Raw genomic sequence first — 8,102 nt, forward strand, 5'->3', positions numbered from 1 at the left:
TGCAGGCACTGCTGAGGTGCCCTCTCCGTCACCTCTCGCTGAGCAGCCCCAGCTCCCTCGGTGGCTCTTGGCGAGATGCTCCGGTCCCTTCATCGTCCCTCTTGTCCTCTGCCAGACCCGCTGAGGAGCTCCCTGTCTGTCTTGTGCTGAGGAGCCCAGAACTGGGCACAGCACCTCAGATGTGCCTCACGGGGTCTGCGCAGAGGGGCAGGATCACCTCCCTTGACCCTCTCACAGTGCTTCTCCTAGCATTGTCCTTGGCCCTGCTGGCTCATGGACAGCTTGTTGTCCACCAGGACCCCCAGGTCCTTCTCTTCAGAGCTGCTCTCCAGCAGGTCAGCCCCCGGCCTGTGCTGGTGCCTGGGATTGTTCCTCCCAGAGCAGGAGCCTGCACTTGCCTTGGTAAAGTTCAGGTGGTTCTTCCCTGCCCCTTCTGAAGGGCTGCACAGCCCCTGGGTGTTGGCCCCTGCTCCCAGCTTCGTGTGGTCAGCGAATGTGCTGAGGAGGCATCGGCCCCTTCTTGCAGCTCATTTATAAATAAGCTGAACATCCTGGGCCCAGTTTGAACCCTGGGGGACACCACCAGTGACAGTCCTCCAACTTTGCGCTGTAGAAGCAATTGTAGAACCTTCCTGAGAATCACAGAAGATTAAGCCATGCTTTCCTGACTTGGACAGAGGAGAACTTCTTAACACTTCTTGGTGGAGGAGGCAAAAAAAAGGCCAAAGAACGGTGAATTTATTAAATCTAAAATGAAAAGTTATTAAAAGGAAAGCGAAAATGCATATCACTAATAAAAACCTGGCTGAAAAGTTGTATTGAAGGACAGCACAGAGAAAAATCATGATATCAATTCATAATACATCATGTAAGTATTTTTAATGAACTTTTTTTTAGTCCATAGCTCAAATCCTGACATTTATTATTTCAATGATTTCAGATGCTCTTTCCAGGATTTCTGTGAAAAAAAAAAGAAAGCCATTTTCAAACCCTGAAACAAATTGGCTCCTATATGTAAGTTTAAATTATCCATCACCCTGGAGGAGGATTCAAGTAAAATTGAAGGCCATCTTGATGAATAATCAAGGTAAATTTGTCACATTTTTTACTGTGCTGCATACTTCCAGAGTTTCATAAAAAGATCCACATAATTAGTTTAGCTTACCAGGAAAAAAAAAAAAGTTGAATGACAAGGTCAGGCTCTTGCCCTTTCAGTAAATTAGAGAAGATTGCCATAAATTGCATAATATAATGAAACACCAATTTGCATATTTGCTGCTATATTAAAAGGGATCAGTTTTAGCTCGCAAAGCAGAACAAATAAAAACATGCATTTTAATAACTCAAATTACTCCTAGGAAGTGACCCTCAGCAGAAAGCCTGATTATCACTACTTAATTAGAAGCCTTGGAAATCTAAATCCTCCTTTAAATCCTATTCTGTGTACAGTGAAAGATGAAGCCATGAGTTTTGTCTTAGATTCAATATTTACTCTTTACTAATATGTTTGCAGGGGAGACTTTCCAAGCATTATGAAGACATGCAAAAAATTAATATTCAAAGAAAGAGTGCATAAAACCTGTGCTGGCTTGCAGGTGCAAAGCAATTAACAAGCTGGCATTTGCAGTACTTTTAATTAATTAATTAAAAATTCAAAGCTGACTTTCATTTCTTTAAATGTTTGAACATTTTATCCATCAATAATGAACCACTACTTACTGCTGTGCTACAACAGCTGGTAAATGAAAAACTTAGTCCAACACTGTAAAAAAAGTGTGCAGGAATTTCACATTTTGCTTTCTCCTTGCAATTTAAAAATGCACTAGATTGCAAAACTAGTGATGATGTGGAAGTGGACCTTGTGTGTCTGCTAGCTGTAAAAATAATTTGCATTTGGTATTACAGTTCAATCTAGAACAGGAATTAAAATAAAAGTTTCAATATAAAATGTATTTCGGTTTAAATTTTAATTTAACTTGAAAAATTTAATTCTGTCTGCTTTGGGAAGTCAAGAGATTTTCCTCAAGAATAAAGCATTCTGCCCTAATCTTCAAAGGTTAAAATTATACTATAAAACAAGATCTGGAGTAATTTCTAAATGGTTGCAAATAATAAATAGTCATAAAAAGATGCTGCTATTAAATTTACAGGTTGCTATCACTTGAATGAAAAAGGCATTTTTTTCAGCAGAAATAATTTGATCAGTATGTATTTAAAATACACTATCATTAATATACTTTAATTAAAACATAAATACAACATTGCTACCTCACTAGGCATTCACTCAGCTGGAACTAACTGTATTTGCTTAATCTACAATTTTAGATGTATTAGCAAAAATAAATGTTGGTGAATGTAAGAGCCTGATTACATATCTTGGGTAAATTGGTGATAATGAGTCAAGAGACTTTGTGTTCATTCACATATATTAGAATAAGAATCATTATGAAATTAAAGCTAAGATTAATCCTGCTAATGACACCATGGAGCATCTGGGAATAAGATAACCCAGATGTCAAATTCACTGTGATACTGTGCTGCTATTTGATAGAGTAACCCCTTGAAGTGTTCTTCTAAGGCAGCTAGCTGGTACCCCACAGTCCCAGCACTTGAAATGCAAATGAGTGACAAGATAGACTAATAATGAGAGCAGATTCTAGCAGTAAGGAAAATGAATTAATTAAAAAAAAAATCTGAACCACTGATAAGAACAAGCAGCAGGCAACCCAATGTCCTCAATTAGGGTGGATGACATCTGCAGTGTATTTCTCTCTAATAAAGCCCTCACTCTGTATTCCAAAGCACACGATTCTAACACTGTTAACATTTTAATGTCTTGGGCGTGCATGGTAACATTAATTACAAGATGATTTGGATGACTTCTGAATCTCTTTTATGTCTTCCACTGAGTAAAAATCTGAGTTGCAGCTTTGATATCATAAATAAAATGTAGAGACCTGCCAAGCATTAAAGCTCTCCTGAAGTAACTCAGATCTGCTAAGTTACATTAAACCTTTATAGCTAAGTAAAGAGCATTCTCTATGAATTTAAAGAGGGTCAGTGTCTATACATTTTAATGGCAAAGCTTTACACATCTCCAGCATTTTTCTTTAGACTGCAGCTGTTGTTGTTTTTAATTACTAATGAATTTAATCTAATGTTTTGTTGAGCTCAATTTACCTTCTCCATAGCATTTGTTCAGAAACTCACACCAGGATTAAGCAACTTGCTTCCTAATTTCCCCAACCCTCAGTCTTCTCTTCCTGCTAACTGCTCTGCCCCTTGTCTGGAAAGAGCAGTTGTTAGCACAAACACTCCCAAAACAAGACAAAGATTATCTCCAGCTGAAAAAAAAAGCCACACTTAATTGTAGCACAAGCACCAGTGAGCAAACCAAGAGCAATCCAGGATCTCCATGGGCTTTTCTGAGTCACACTGAAACATAGTGGGACTTCATCTCCCTTGCAGTTAAGCACACCAACCACCCACTGCCATCATCAGCAGCTGTGTAAATACACCCAGTGCAGTTGGGGAAAAAATGAACAAGGGACATCTTTTGTGGAGGGAAGACACCCAGTGTCCCTGGTTCTGTCCTGCCCCGAATCTTCTGTACGTCAGCACAGTAAAAGTGAGGAGAAAGCTTTTCACAGTTTCATAGCCCACTTCATGTCAGTGTAAATGCAAGGAGCAAAGCCATGCAGAATGGAGCTTTTATTTTCTAAATGGATGCCTGAAGCAATGAACTTGCACTAGAGTTTGGGTGGCTGAGTCAAGATGCCCAACCTTCTTGCAGCTTCACTTGCAAAACTTCTCATAAAACTTCACTCTGGTCTAAGTTATGATACACGGTTCAGTAAGAGCTTTCTGAGAAACATCACTGTAGGAAAGGCTTATATAAATTTGAAAACTACCATTTGTCTGGGGCAAATGAGCAAATGCAAATATCTTCATCTCTTCTCTGACACAGAGACACATGTTGACCAGTGTCTTTGTGGCAAAGGTATAAGATTCAAACTGAGTCATTTCCACACGTAATTTGCAAGAAAAATAAATAGCAATATGTCAATCCGCAGTTAAGATTTGTGATCGTGAGATTTGTAATGAGAAGCCACTTAAACCATTTCACATGGTTACAAACTTCTTCCCTCAGCATCTTACATCTGTGCCCTTTTCTGATGACATTTCTGGGACACCACCACTAGTCTGTCTTCTGCTTTTGTTGGGTTCCACACACATACACGCTTCTCTGTCTTGCTCACCTATATATGTAACCACATGCACCTTTTTCTTATTCTGTCCCCCTCCTCCCCAAATACATTGATAAGAGACATTTACTAGTCCAATTAATTTTTTATAAGTCTGAGACAAGATAATTGAAGAGAAAGTAAGAGGAAAGCAAACTGGCCTTGGGATCTCTGCCTTCAAATATATTTTTGGTGCGTTTTAGAGGGTAATTTATACAAAATCTCATTTAATGCAGATGTTCTTTCATTTTTCAACCTTCACAGCCTCAAAAATTAATGAAGCACTGAGAAATTTCAGAGAATGTCTTGATGTTAATAATTTTTAAAACCTTTCTCTGAGGAGCACGGATAATAATTTCTACCATTATTTTGTTGCAGTAGATCTTGTCATCCAAGGGGAGCCAACTGCTGGCACAGCCATGCTCTCTCTATGCCTGAAATTTTGGGGGCGGGAGGGGGAGGGATTTACTTTTCAGAATTGAAAATATTTTTGTTGATACAATAAAAAAAAGTGTACCCTTTTAGATCCATCAGTCCATGGTCTGCTCAGTCAGGTACATAATTCACATAAAGTTGCATAAAAGGCAGAGGCTCTTTCCCCTGCATGAAGATTTGACAGCATTCACATCTTCAGACTTTTATTGATATTCCACAGCCCTGTGGATTTTCCTTTCAGTCCTGCTTTTTAGCTTATATTGGTTGTTCTCCTCTCAGCATCTCTAGATCAGCTGCAGGGAACTTGTGAAGATGGAATAATCCACCCATATTCTGAGCCATTCAGGGAACTAAAAATTTTGCTCAAGCACCCCCAAAATTAAGTTAAAACAAAGAGTTCAGCCTGTCTATAACCATAAGTAAATCTGTACTATCAGCTCTAGTTATTGGAATGTATGGATTATCCAAAAAATATTGTATTGCACACTCACAAGACGAAAGCACAAACTGCAAATCATCCTCATCTGCTGTCCTTGGTACCTGTCCTGTCTTCGTTGGTGGTCTTTGCTAAGAGACAAAGGCTGAGCTTGTCCCAAGCTGCATCACTTATCCTATTAATCAGCATCTTAAAGACCATTCCAAGTGGCTTTTGAGCAGAAGACTAAGCACCCATTGTCTAAGCACGCTTCCATTTTCTGGAGAAGCTGTCTCCTCCTAAAAATGGCTTTGCATCCTGCTCTGCCTTTCTACTTCACCCTGCTCCCCCCTGCAATGCCCTGGCAGTGAGCTGGAGGAACGAGAGTCTCCTTAGCTTTCATTCCTTGGAGCTGGCCTGCTTGGGTGCCTTCAGAGAGCACTGCATGCATGCTGCACGTGTTTCATCACAATCTGCACTAAACCCAAAATTTCAGTGGAGTTTTAAAACCCCATAAGCCTGTGTCTCTCCTCTGACAATACTAGCAGATTTGTTTCTTTGTGTTTTTCTGTTAGAAAAACAGAAAAACATCTGTTGCATGGCGCACCTCCTTGCAAGACCATGGAGAAATTGTATAACCACTGGAGCTTTTTAAAATTTATAATATAAGCTTCATTACAGGAAAAAAAATTAAATATGCATAAAATGTGGCTTTTTAAATAGCTGAAATGCTTGTAATGTAACCACAGGGACAAACTAGAGACCCAGAGGGGGAAGACCATAAAAGAGTTAATAGAACTACCCCTTAAGAAGGTAACTGCTTTATCTGCACACCACCATTTTCACAGGTAGGTTTAGCAAATTGCAAGCCAGCAGGTTCCAAGAACAACTACACAGGGAATTTCCAAGGCAAAAGTTTAAGTCACAGTTACACAGGTCTTGTCTTTCCCTGTGCTTGGGCAAAATTGCCATTAATATTAATGGCAGACAGGCATGCATGTAAAGGAGAGAAACCCCTAATTAGTGTCGTAGCACATGCAACATTCCTAACAGGGAAACCATTTTGTATGCCCTAATTGCACAAAATTGGCAACAAGTTACCGTATGCATCTGTATCAAAGGCTACAGAAGCTCATGAATTCTCCAGTGGTAGGAAAACGTGCCCATACTGCAGAGTTTGGGTGACAAAAGCACTCTGTCTGTGTGTTATTCTTACAACCTCTGCTACCTAGCAAAGGTAGCCCTCCAGGGGTTCCTCACTCACCAGGGTGAGTGCTTCATGTCTCAGAGGGTAAGCACAAGTACCTGGGTTTTCCATCAAGGCAGAGAAAATTTTCAGCCTTTTTTTACTTAAACAGATCTGACTGATCCATCTGTGCTGATATGCAGATATTACAAAACTGCACTAAGAACACTGCAGCCTTACAAAATATCAGAATTACACTGATCATATCAGAGAGTAGGGCCTTCTCCCTCTAATTTTCAGGAAGTTTCCTCATGTAATGCACTGCTACAAATCACAGGAAAGTGCGTTTGGCTGCAGAAAGATGTTCAAAGTCCCCGTCATGCACACTGTGATTTCCAGTAAATACAAAGCATGACAATTTCTGCAAAAATATTTCAGAACTCTTCTCACTTTTAAGTCAAAGTCAATATTTTTTTTCTAAGTAAAACAATAAGCCAACTTTATCTGCAAGCAAAGGTAAGTGGTTAAGTAGAATTCTATGAGCAGCAATTTTGTGATAATGTTTTTACAGATAAAACTCCTACATTCTTATAATATCTACATTTTTAGATTTTTAAATCTTTAAATATGCATTTCTTAAGCATCTATGTTTTCCCCTCCTAAAAACACCAGGACAAGTAATTCCTCAAGTAATGCAGTTGACTTCTCACTGATGCAACAGACTACATTTTTGATCCAGAGATTCAGAGACAGAAAAATATCTTATTCAACATTTTTTCATTTTTAAACTGGAGAATGGAAATACTGTGCAAAACATTTTCACCTAAATACTTAATTGGAAGTCAACATAAATAGAAGACTGGCATCAACCTACTTAACAAGAAACATGACTGACTCACTTGATATTTTCTTCACTTAATACAGAAGTTTCTTTCAAAAAACAGATTCTTTTTTGTTTGTTGCCTTTCTTTTTCCTTTTAAGCACTAATCTCCATTCTTCTAAAACCAAAACCTAGAAGTAACCAAAGTCAAGTCTAAGAATGCAAACATTTAACTCTAGGAGCCCAGGTAGCAACAGCATATCCACTTCACCAATTACAGTAACACATATCTGCCCGTGTTATATTTCTGGATAGATTATTTGGCTCTTAATACTCAGCTTGGATGAGTTTAATGATTCCCTGGCTGGTCCACTGTCATGCCCATCTGTCAGAGTGGCATATAGCCCATTCACAAGGTAGAATGCCAGTTTCAACCAGAGCATGGATACTAACCAAAGACCAGTTTAGGAGGAAAGCCTATTGGACACAGCTAATGACACCTTATTTACAGAGATCCTCCTGGTGTCAAGCCGTGCCAAATTAAGAACACATGCTACATTACAAGGATCACATCTGTTAACAAATATTGGCACTTTGTCACTGGCATCTGCCTCTTTCGTTAATCCTCTTCAGTAGTGAAAAGGCTGCCTCAGAAGAAGAGGTGTTCAGGCCTCATCATACCAGTATAATCACAGATTTTACTCATCAAGCATTTCCCAGTAACAGGCCAAAGTTTGTCAGCATTACCTCTGCATACATCTCTTCCCAGCAGTTGGCGATGCCCTGTAAAAAGCTGTGAAATTATAGAATTAGAATATTGATTCAAATTACCTTTTCCCATGCCTTTGAGGGTTTACTAAACCTATTGTCATCTTGTCAGCAACAAGAACAGCATGATTGTAGAAAAAAAGAGTGACAAGTAATTAAAAAGTAGAGAAATTACTGTTGTATATTCTTGGTACAGCTGAGTTTGCAATCTAAGTAAAATATTGAATTAAATA

The 8,102-nt window shown here is 39.0% G+C and overlaps 1 long non-coding RNA gene across 1 annotated transcript; it reads left to right on the plus strand.

Moving 5' to 3' along the window:
- Nucleotides 1-951: 951 nt before the first annotated feature.
- On the plus strand, nucleotides 952-7,223 carry LOC128811732 (uncharacterized). Its single transcript, XR_008438444.1, has 2 exons — nucleotides 952-1,087; nucleotides 6,953-7,223. It is a non-coding gene; the product is annotated as an uncharacterized LOC128811732 (long non-coding RNA).
- The last annotated feature ends 879 nt before the right edge of the window (nucleotides 7,224-8,102 follow it).

The sequence above is a fragment of the Vidua macroura genome, chromosome 9 (genome assembly GCF_024509145.1).
Source record: "Vidua macroura isolate BioBank_ID:100142 chromosome 9, ASM2450914v1, whole genome shotgun sequence".
NCBI classification, from domain to species: domain Eukaryota; kingdom Metazoa; phylum Chordata; class Aves; order Passeriformes; family Viduidae; genus Vidua; species Vidua macroura.